Source organism: Petaurus breviceps, unplaced genomic scaffold (genome assembly GCF_028583685.1).
Source record: "Petaurus breviceps papuanus isolate PSGF00001 unplaced genomic scaffold, PetGlider_PUasm1.0 37, whole genome shotgun sequence".
NCBI classification, from domain to species: Eukaryota; Metazoa; Chordata; class Mammalia; order Diprotodontia; family Petauridae; genus Petaurus; species Petaurus breviceps.
The window spans coordinates 54,656,246-54,665,813 of NW_027186296.1; positions in this window are offsets into that span (position 1 = coordinate 54,656,246).

The window sequence follows — 9,568 nt, forward strand, 5'->3', positions numbered from 1 at the left end:
ACAAAACTGATTTTATCTTTCATATGCCATCCCTTCAAATTCTTAAACAAAGTAAGCATGCCCCATCACACCACCATCTTTGCCAAGACCTGAATTCTCAGTTCCTTTAATTGGCATGATAAAGAGGCTTTCCACCCTCCTAGCTGCCCTTGTATAGATGGGAAAGGAATGAGAGTAGGGGAGGGAATCAGCATTTATTAAGTGCCTACTTTGTGTGATGAAATGTGCTAAGCACTTTAAAAATATTATCTAATTTGAGAACTGGATGCTTTCCATTTTATTGGTGTTGTTTCTATAATGTAATGTTAAAAAAATTAACAGAATATACCAGATGTGATTTGACATGAACAAAATGCAGTTGGAATAATATTTTCTAAGTCTCCTGAGTTGTAGTCTCAGGTTGTTTCCACTACACCATATTGTCCAAACAATATGAATGAATCAATATCAATTTATACCACTCCTGGAAAAATCAATTCACAGTCTATGTACTACTTTGGAGAAGGAAATGGCAAATCACTCCAGTATCTTTGCCAAGAAAACCCCAAATGGGTTCACGAAGAATCAGACAGAACTGAAATGACTAAACAACATGTGCTCCTTACTGTGGTTGAAGTGTTACCCACATTCTAATAACACTCATACAAATATGATATGCAGCGCCATAAATAGTTAGGAGCAGATAGAATCATAAATTTAATGCTAGAAGTGACCTTAGAGGCCATTTCATCCAACCCCCTCATTCTGTAGACTAGAAACTGAGGCCAAGATAGGTTAAATGACTTGCCCAGACACACAGAGCTAGAAAATATCAGTGGGAGCTTTTAATTTAGGTCTTCATGACTCGAAGTTCAGGATTTTATCTACTATTCCATGGTGCTTCTTCATATATTCAGAAATATGTGTATAGAATAAAGGAAAGAACAGATGAACAAATAATGAATGGATGGAATAAATGACCTTAAAAATTGTGAAATACTTTGATACTACATCATCAGAGTATTTTGCAAATATGATTAATTACTTGGCATATTATCCTGAGACTCCAAAACTGAAATATAAGAACATGGTAACTTTTATACAATGTCAACATTTTGCAGAGATTATACACAGGATGAAGAAAGATTTTATTCACATAGTGCCCAAATAACCCTCATGTGGTAGTATTCCCTATATTGTATTTATTTCATGTACATTGTATTCTTTTCTCCTAAGAGAATATATGCTCCATAAAGGTAGGGATGATTTTATTTATTTATTTATCTATTAATTAATTAATTTTTGATCTTTATATATACAACACAGTGCCTGGGATAGAGCAAGTGCATAGTAAAATCTTTTTGGTTGATGGATTGGTTGGTTGGTTGGTTGGAAAGTAAGAGTCGGAAGCAAATCTATCTTCAAATATTTTAATTTCACTCAGTTGTGCAATCATAACTTAGGTATAAACAAGCAACCAAGAGGTTGTTCATGTAATCACCTCTTTCTCTCAAGTTCAGATAAAAAGACTTTAAGCTACTTGAGGAGTTGGGCATATTTTACTTTTTTTAATCTCCTTCAATGCTTAGCAAAGATCTTTAGATTTAACAAATATTAATTAGTTTAATGTTTAATAAATAAGTTATAACCACTACTTTTCTTTGCACATCCCCTTCACTCCTTCATGTCATTGAATGAAACAGTAGTCATATGTTCTGACATTGGGGAAATATTAGCTAAGCTACATCATTTTGAATGTATTAATTCATCCAATAAAATAAAACAACAACAATAATAATAATAATAATCAATATTTACTTAGTGCTTACTATGTGCCAGGCACTATGCTAAGGACTTTAAATTATTTTCTTATTTGATCCTCACAACAACCCTGGTGGTAGGGGCTAATGTCACCTCTATTTTACAGATGAGAAAACTGAAGCCAACAGAAGTTAAGTGACTTTCCCAGTGTTACACAGTTAGTAAGTGACTGAGGCTGCATTTGAGCTCAGATCTTCCTGACTCCAACTCTGGTACTCTATCCTCTTCACAATCTAATTGCCACAGGATGGCACCTAAATAAAAAAGCTAAACTCTATATAAAACTTATAGGATGATGCAAAGGATTACATATAAAATTAATAATTTTTGAAGTCTTTTGGGTAGCTAGGTGTTGAAGTGGATAGAGTCAGGAACTCCTGAATTCAAATCTGACCTCAGACACTTACTAGCTATGTTATCATGGGCTGAACACTTAGTCCTATTGACCTCAGTTCCTTCATCTGTAAAATTAGTTGGAGAAGAAAACAGCAAACTAGTCCAGTACCTTTGCAAAAACAAAACCAAACCAAATGAGGTCATGAAGAGTCAGATATGCCCAAAACAATTCAACAACAACAATTCTTATTCGATTGTGGACAAAAATCAAAATGCTGATAATTTGGGGATAGCAATAAGCTACCAGATTCCCTTTTCTTTTTGTCTAGGAAGCAAGATAATAGCTCTAGAACTTAAAGGTAATATGGAAACCTTCTAGTCCAACCCTCTGATTTTACATATAAAAGAAAACTATTACTCAGGGATATTAAATGAGTTTTTCAAGGGAAATAAGTTTGAGAGGTAGGATTTGAACCCAGATCTTCTGACTTCACAGACTATGTTTTCTTTCCCACTGGATCAGTTGCCATTAAGGAAGATTGCATAATAAAACATTTTTTTCCCTCCCACACCACATTCTTTCCTATCTCCTTCCATTTATTTACTCCCTCACCTCATCTTTCATTGCTTCCTTTTCCTTTCTTGAGTGTCCTGTGGTATCATATTTCCTTCATTTCTCTTTCATTGCTAAACACATATAACAGACTCATTCATTCTAATGTTGTTGGGATTTGACTACTAACTCTCCATTCTAAGAAACGTTTATACCATTTTCTTTTTATCTTGTGAACTTATATATTGTATAACCTTTATTTCTGTATATACCTTATCTCTCTCTCCCACATTCCCCAGTAGAAGTTGTACTTCTTTGAGTCAAGGACCATCTTTTATTTATCTTTGCCTGATATTCTGTGCCTAGAAAAATACTTTGCACATAGGAATTTGACACATATTTGTAGAATATGTGAATATTGAAATTATTTAAATGAAAATTCCTGAAGGCATTTGAACTTTATGAATCTATCATGGAAAGTACAATTTTTAATCCACCTAATCTATTACAAGAGTCTCCTATTTGGGGTCCCTACTTCTAGCCTTATAACGTTTCTGATCCATAATCAATACAGATGCCAAAATAATCTTCCTAAAGCACATTTCTAGCTATACCATTTCCTCCCTCAAAAACCTTCAAGAGCTCCCTGTTGCCTATGGGATAAAATATCCTAATGACAGCTTCAATAGGCTTTTCCAAAGAAAATAGAGATATTATTCCTATATTTTTGTTTGTGAAAAGTAACTTAGACTTAATCTAGTCTGATCTAATTTTGCAGGATAATAACAATTATAATAACTAGCTTTAAAGTTTATGAAGCACTCTACAAAATTGATCTCATTTTATCTTTACAGAGCCCTAGAATAGCGTGCCATTATTATCCCTATTTTATGGATGAGGAAACTGGAATTAAATGACTTATCTAGGGTCACATAGTTGGTACATGTCAGAGGCTGGATTTTAAGTCAGTTCTTCCTGACTCTAAGTTCAGGATTCTATACACTGAGCCATCTAGCTTTTTCAGATGAATAAACTGAGGCCAAGGGAATTTAAATAACTTACTTAAGGTCAGATAGTATAAAAATAGAACAGGAATTTGAACCCAGATTCTCAGACACATTTCATTTTTAATTTTTTTTTGTTTCATGGTTTCTTGATTTCTCATAAAGGCATTAGCTTCCATTTACTCCATTCTAATTTTTAAGGAATTATTTTCTTCTGTGAGCTTTTGAACTTTCTTTTCCTTTGGCCAGTTTTGCTTTTTAAGGAATTCTTCTTCTCACTGGCCTTTTGGACCACTTTTGCCATTTGGGTTAGTCTATATTTTGAGGTGCTATTTTCTTCAGGATTTTTGGATCTCCTTTGGCAAGCCATTGACTTACTTTTCATGATTTTCTTCTATCACTCTCATTTTTCTTCCCAATTTTTCCTCTATTTCTCTCACTTGATTTTCAAAATCCCTTTTGAGCTCTTCCATAGCCTATGACAAATTCATATTTTTCTTGGAGTCTTTGGATGTAGCAGTTTTAGTTTTGACTTTTCTTCTAGTTGTATATTTTGATCTTCCTTGTCACCAAAGTAAGATTTGAGAGTCTGATTTTTTTCCACTTTTTGTTCATTTTTCCAACCAATTACTTGACTTTTTAACTCTGTGTTAAGGTAGGTCTCTGCTTCCAGTGTGGAGGGTGTACTATCCCTTGCTTTAGGGATTTGATGCACATATTTTCAGACATATTTCTAGGGACCTAAAATTTTTCAGCTCTTCCAAGGTGGTATGATCAAAGGAGAGGGGTTTACTCCTCTCCTGGCCTGTGCTCTGGTCTGTAAGTAACCACAAGCACTCTTTTCTGCCTGGTAACTGTGAGAAGGATTCCCTCTCTGCTATCTACCACAAGCTCTGCCATGTCAATAATTCTCCTCTCTCTCGGATCACCACCCAGGGCTGCAACCCAAGTCTAGGTATTGGCAAAGCAAAAGAATCCTCCACCAGCACCAGCAAAGAGATCCCTGCAATTCCCTTCTGATTAGCCACTCTATACCCACATCATTAGTGGGCCAAGAGTTGTTGAAGCAGCCACCACCTCTGCCACTACTGCCACCTGGGGGGTAGAGCTACACCACCGAGCTCCTTTATCACCCAGGTCTGACAGACCTTTTCTACTGACCTTCTAAGCTGTCTTTAGCATTTGTGAGTTGAGAAGTCTGGAAATCACCATAGCTGCCATTAATTCAGTGCCCTCAGGCCTGCTCTGGGTTTGCCCTGGTGGTCTGTGCTGGAGAGGCCTGCCCTGGACTGCACTCCTTTCTCATTCTGGTACAATAGACCTTTCCTGTCTACCTTCTAGGTTGTCTTGGGCTGGAAATTTGTTTCACTCTCATTTTGTGGGTTCTACTGTTTTAGAATTTGTTTAGAGTCATTTTTTACAGGTATTTGGAGGGATTTTGGGGAGAGCTTAAGTAAGTCCCTGCTTTTCGCCGCTATCTTGGCTCTGCCCCCACATTTCATTTTTTAGCTGCTCTATGCTCCTAAGTTCCACAACAAACAATATTATTTCAGAATGAAGACATAATTTAGAGAAGAAAATTTCTTCAGAATAGAAGAGCATGGGAATCTAGCCTCACATTTACTTATGTAAGTGGTAGAAATACAAAAATTAATTTATCCAATTCAATTGAGAAGATGAGGATGATGAACTCACAATCCTTAAGGTTTTTTGTTTTTGTTTGTTTTTTTTTGCTCTGTTGTCTATAGAGAGTGGATGAGCAGTAAGCTCAGATTTTAAATCAAATTAATGTTCACCTTCCTGCCAACGTAATTCCTATTTTGATTGATTTTACACCCATTTTAAAACTTTTGTTAAGAAAGTCTTCAGGGAAAACAGTATTCATTCATTCATTCATTCATTTTGTTGGCCAAAAAAGAAAAAGATGAAACATTTATTGGGCATATTGCTTAAACTAGTTGTAATGCAAAGCAAAGGTCAATATCACCCATTTAAGTCCATGAGAATAGACCAAATTAAAAAAAAAATCCCATCAGCTGTCATCCTCCTTAAATTCCTGATCTCCATTAAGCAGAGCAGCTCATAAAAAGAGGAACATGTTTCCAGCTCTGAGAAACTATATTTATGGAGCCAGACTGCTGAAACATGATGAATTTCACTGTATGGATCTTTTCCAAGTTCCACTTCCTTTTCAACTCAACTGCACTGAAGTCATAGGGAACTAAAAACCTCAGAGAAGGATTTAAGCCACATAACCAATGTATTATTCTTACAAATCTTGTTTTCTCCGTCCCGAGGAAATGAGGGGCTTTAGCTAACCACAAGTTGTAACCCATCGTGGGGTAAGTGTCCAGGAAGAAAAAAAGGAGGAAGAGCACACAACGGCTTTAACAAAGAGGTGGGAGGGAGAAAAAGATTAATCTTCTTAGGATCGTACATCATGAGGGTGTCAGGTGTGAAAGCAAACGAATGGCCTCTGTTTATCTGAGCTAAACCGTGTGGTTCACCAAAAGCCCCACTCCAGGGAGATTTTTTTTCCTTTTAATAAATTGGCTAAGTCGGTGTTGGGTGTTGATAATGAAGTATGTATTAGTGTAGGTGGAGATTTCTAGCCAGCGTTTAGATGCAACCAACCTCTCTCTCTCCTTCTCTTTTCTCTCCCCCTCCCCCCCCTTTTTTTTTTTATCACAGCTGATTCGGAAAGCCCTTTGGAAAGATGAAGTAGGTAGAAATCAAAATAAATGGATTCTATTAAAACCAGCAATGCATCAACTGCTTGATAAAGTGATTAATAAACAGGTTAGGATGGTGATTGATTAAACTCTTTAATCAAAGTGCTAAACTGACTTAATATGGATAGTTTCAACATGTTCAAAGTGTACATTTTCCTCTGCCTAAGGTTCAGTGTTGTTTATGTAACTTTTCTGAAGTGTATCCCATAGGTCGAAGCTACAGATCACTGGGACTTCTGGAATGTGTGAAGATTATAAAGTGCCACCAACAGTATTCCCTGTTGAAATGTGCTGATGAATTATGTTACTTTTTCCCCCTGTGCAACAAGTCATTTTTCAGAATTTTGCATGCCTTCATCAAACAGGTTCTCTACTTGCATCAACTCTTTAAACCTCCATCTCTAAAGTAAGACAGTGAAAGTTAAAAAGCCCACATCTTTTACATTTCATTTCTCTTCCTTTTAAGCACCAAATGGTTTATTGCATTAGGTCAAGATTTTGACAGTAAGAGAGTAGATTATTTTTATCCTGAGGCTATTTCCTGTTTATGAGAAGTTGGTATATTTCATCCAATCTGCATAATACCTCACCATCAGGCATCATTTTAAGCTCAATCAATCATCTGTTGGCCTGTTAGGTAAGTCACTACAGACCAAAAATTTGTGACTATAATATCCTTTTTGAAACTTGATCCCTGACGGTTCTGAGAAGCTTGCGTCCAAAATGCTTTGAGTTCGAGTGGTGATACCACAGTATATTAACTTTTGAAAAGAAGAATATGCAAGTGAGTCAGAAAAATTCCAAAGTCTTTCTTTTTGGTTCAGAACATGGGATATTCAATGTAGAAATTTCCTCCACCAAAGTGAACAATTTGTAATTCTAGAGAACTGTCTGAGAAATAAAGTGGCTCATCCAAGGTCACATATTGTCCACAGATCTCAGTAACTCAAAATCTTACAGTTGCCTAGAGCACTAAGGAGATGTATAATTTATAACCTATGTTCCCAAATCTATAATTTTCAGAAGGAGGATTTGAACCCAGTAGCTCCCAACTCAAGGGTTAGTACTCTTTCTTCTACGTGACATTGTTCCACAAAATAATCCAAACTGTATCTTTCACATGTTTTCAGAGTAACCTCAGTGTGCCTCAAAAGACTGCACTGATTTCTTAAAAAGCCTTAATTCTTTTATTATGTTTAAAAAAAGGATCCGTGTCCTAGATATAATCGGGACAGGTCTGTGGCAGCTAAGGATAATAAGGAGCTCCTTGAGGTTAGGGATTGTTTTATTTTTGTCTTTATATCTCCTGTCCTATCCTATATATGACACTAGATGTAACTGGTATTTTCTAAATGTTTGTTGATTGATCGATTGATTTTAGAAATGGATATAAGTCCTAGGACACTTTTAATCAGCATGTTATTCTTGTGTACCTATGTAGATACCAGTTATAAGACATGATTCCTGCCCTCAGAGGCATTACAATCCAGACTGATATTTACACATATAAATTGAGTGGTATAGTATGCTAGTATTATAGAAGGTATAAAGAAGCTCATAGAAAGGAAATACAACTGTAACCTAGGCATATGGGAAAGGTGTAATCAAGGACCTGGGATTTAGGTCAGCCTTGAAGGAAAGGAAGGACCTTCATAGAGTCAAAGCACAGGAAAGGGTACTACAGGTAGTGGGAAGAGAATGAACAAAAGAATGCTGGAAAGCTTTAAATATATTGAAAAGTGGGTCCTGAACTGGAGTCTACGAAAGAAGAAATAAGACTTTCCAAAATATTTAAGAAGCCACATCAAGGTCTACATTTGAAATCTTTAGCGAAAAGAAATCTCACAAACAGACTTGTCTTCACAGAATGAATTCTCAATAGTCTGATCAAAACAAAGGAAAGAAGAAAGAAAGGACAAACATGTTATATGAAGAGCTTATGGTATGGTTAGCAGTGTCTTAGACATAATCAGTACAATTTTAAAATAAATATACTAATTAAGCATCAGTCAGAGATTATTTCAAAGTATAATGATGTTCTCATAGGAAGCAAGAATTAATCATTCCTGGACCACACATAAAAGTCACTTCATGCTCTCTGTATAGAGAGAGTTAACCACAGAACCTCAATCTTTCATTTGCTAAGTAAATGACAATTGCCTAGAACAGGCTTAAAACCTGAGAAACTTTCTAATAAAGAGGGAGAAAAATCATTCTTGGTACTTTACATCCTGGAATTTGAAGATGAGAAAGAAAACAATTTTGCTTTAGCACTAATGTGGTAAGGGAAAGATTAACAGAACAGTATAAAAATCAAGACAACACAATTGATTCCAGCCATAGTAGGTGATTTTAGTTATATGAAACTAGATCGTATGAAATGGAGATCATGAGGCAGCACCTCATTCGTATAACCATCCTTGCCACACACAGTTGCCAATTCCATTCCTCCCTAGAGTGTTGTAGGGATGTTGTGATCGTAAGTATATTATTCAGGAAAATATGTACACTCATATATTTTACAAGATTCTCCAGTGAGTAACATTCAACTAAACCTTTAATAATACCAAGGAAATATTGCAAAGAATTCTATAATATGCTACATTATATTTAGATCTATTTAAATAAAGCATCCCATCTGTAAATGGTGGGTGGCACAAACCCAAATACAGAGAAAACCTTAAGGGAGATTTAAAGTAATGAAGTCAATATTTGTTTTTGACTAGACCTATGATTTCATTGATGAAAGGAGCTGTTGGAAGGAAATGCAGTTCAGGACCTTCTCTTAAATTTGTCATCTTAGAGAATTGCCCATGAGTACTGAGAGATTTTGTAACTTGTCTAGGGTTACACAAGCATTATGTGTTAGAGATGGGACTTGAACCCAGGTTAATTCATAGCTTCTAAGACAAAACAGGCAATGGTCCCAACTGTATTCCATCCTGGTCAAACTTAATCTGGAGTATTATGCTTAGTTCTGAACATCATATTTTAGGGAGAATATTGATCGCCTGAAGTATATCTAGAGAATGATTCAGATTTATATATTTATATAGATGTTTAAAAGTTTGCAGACTGCTTGACATATATTATCTTACTTGGTCATCACAACCCTGAGAGGTAGACACTATTATCATCCTCTT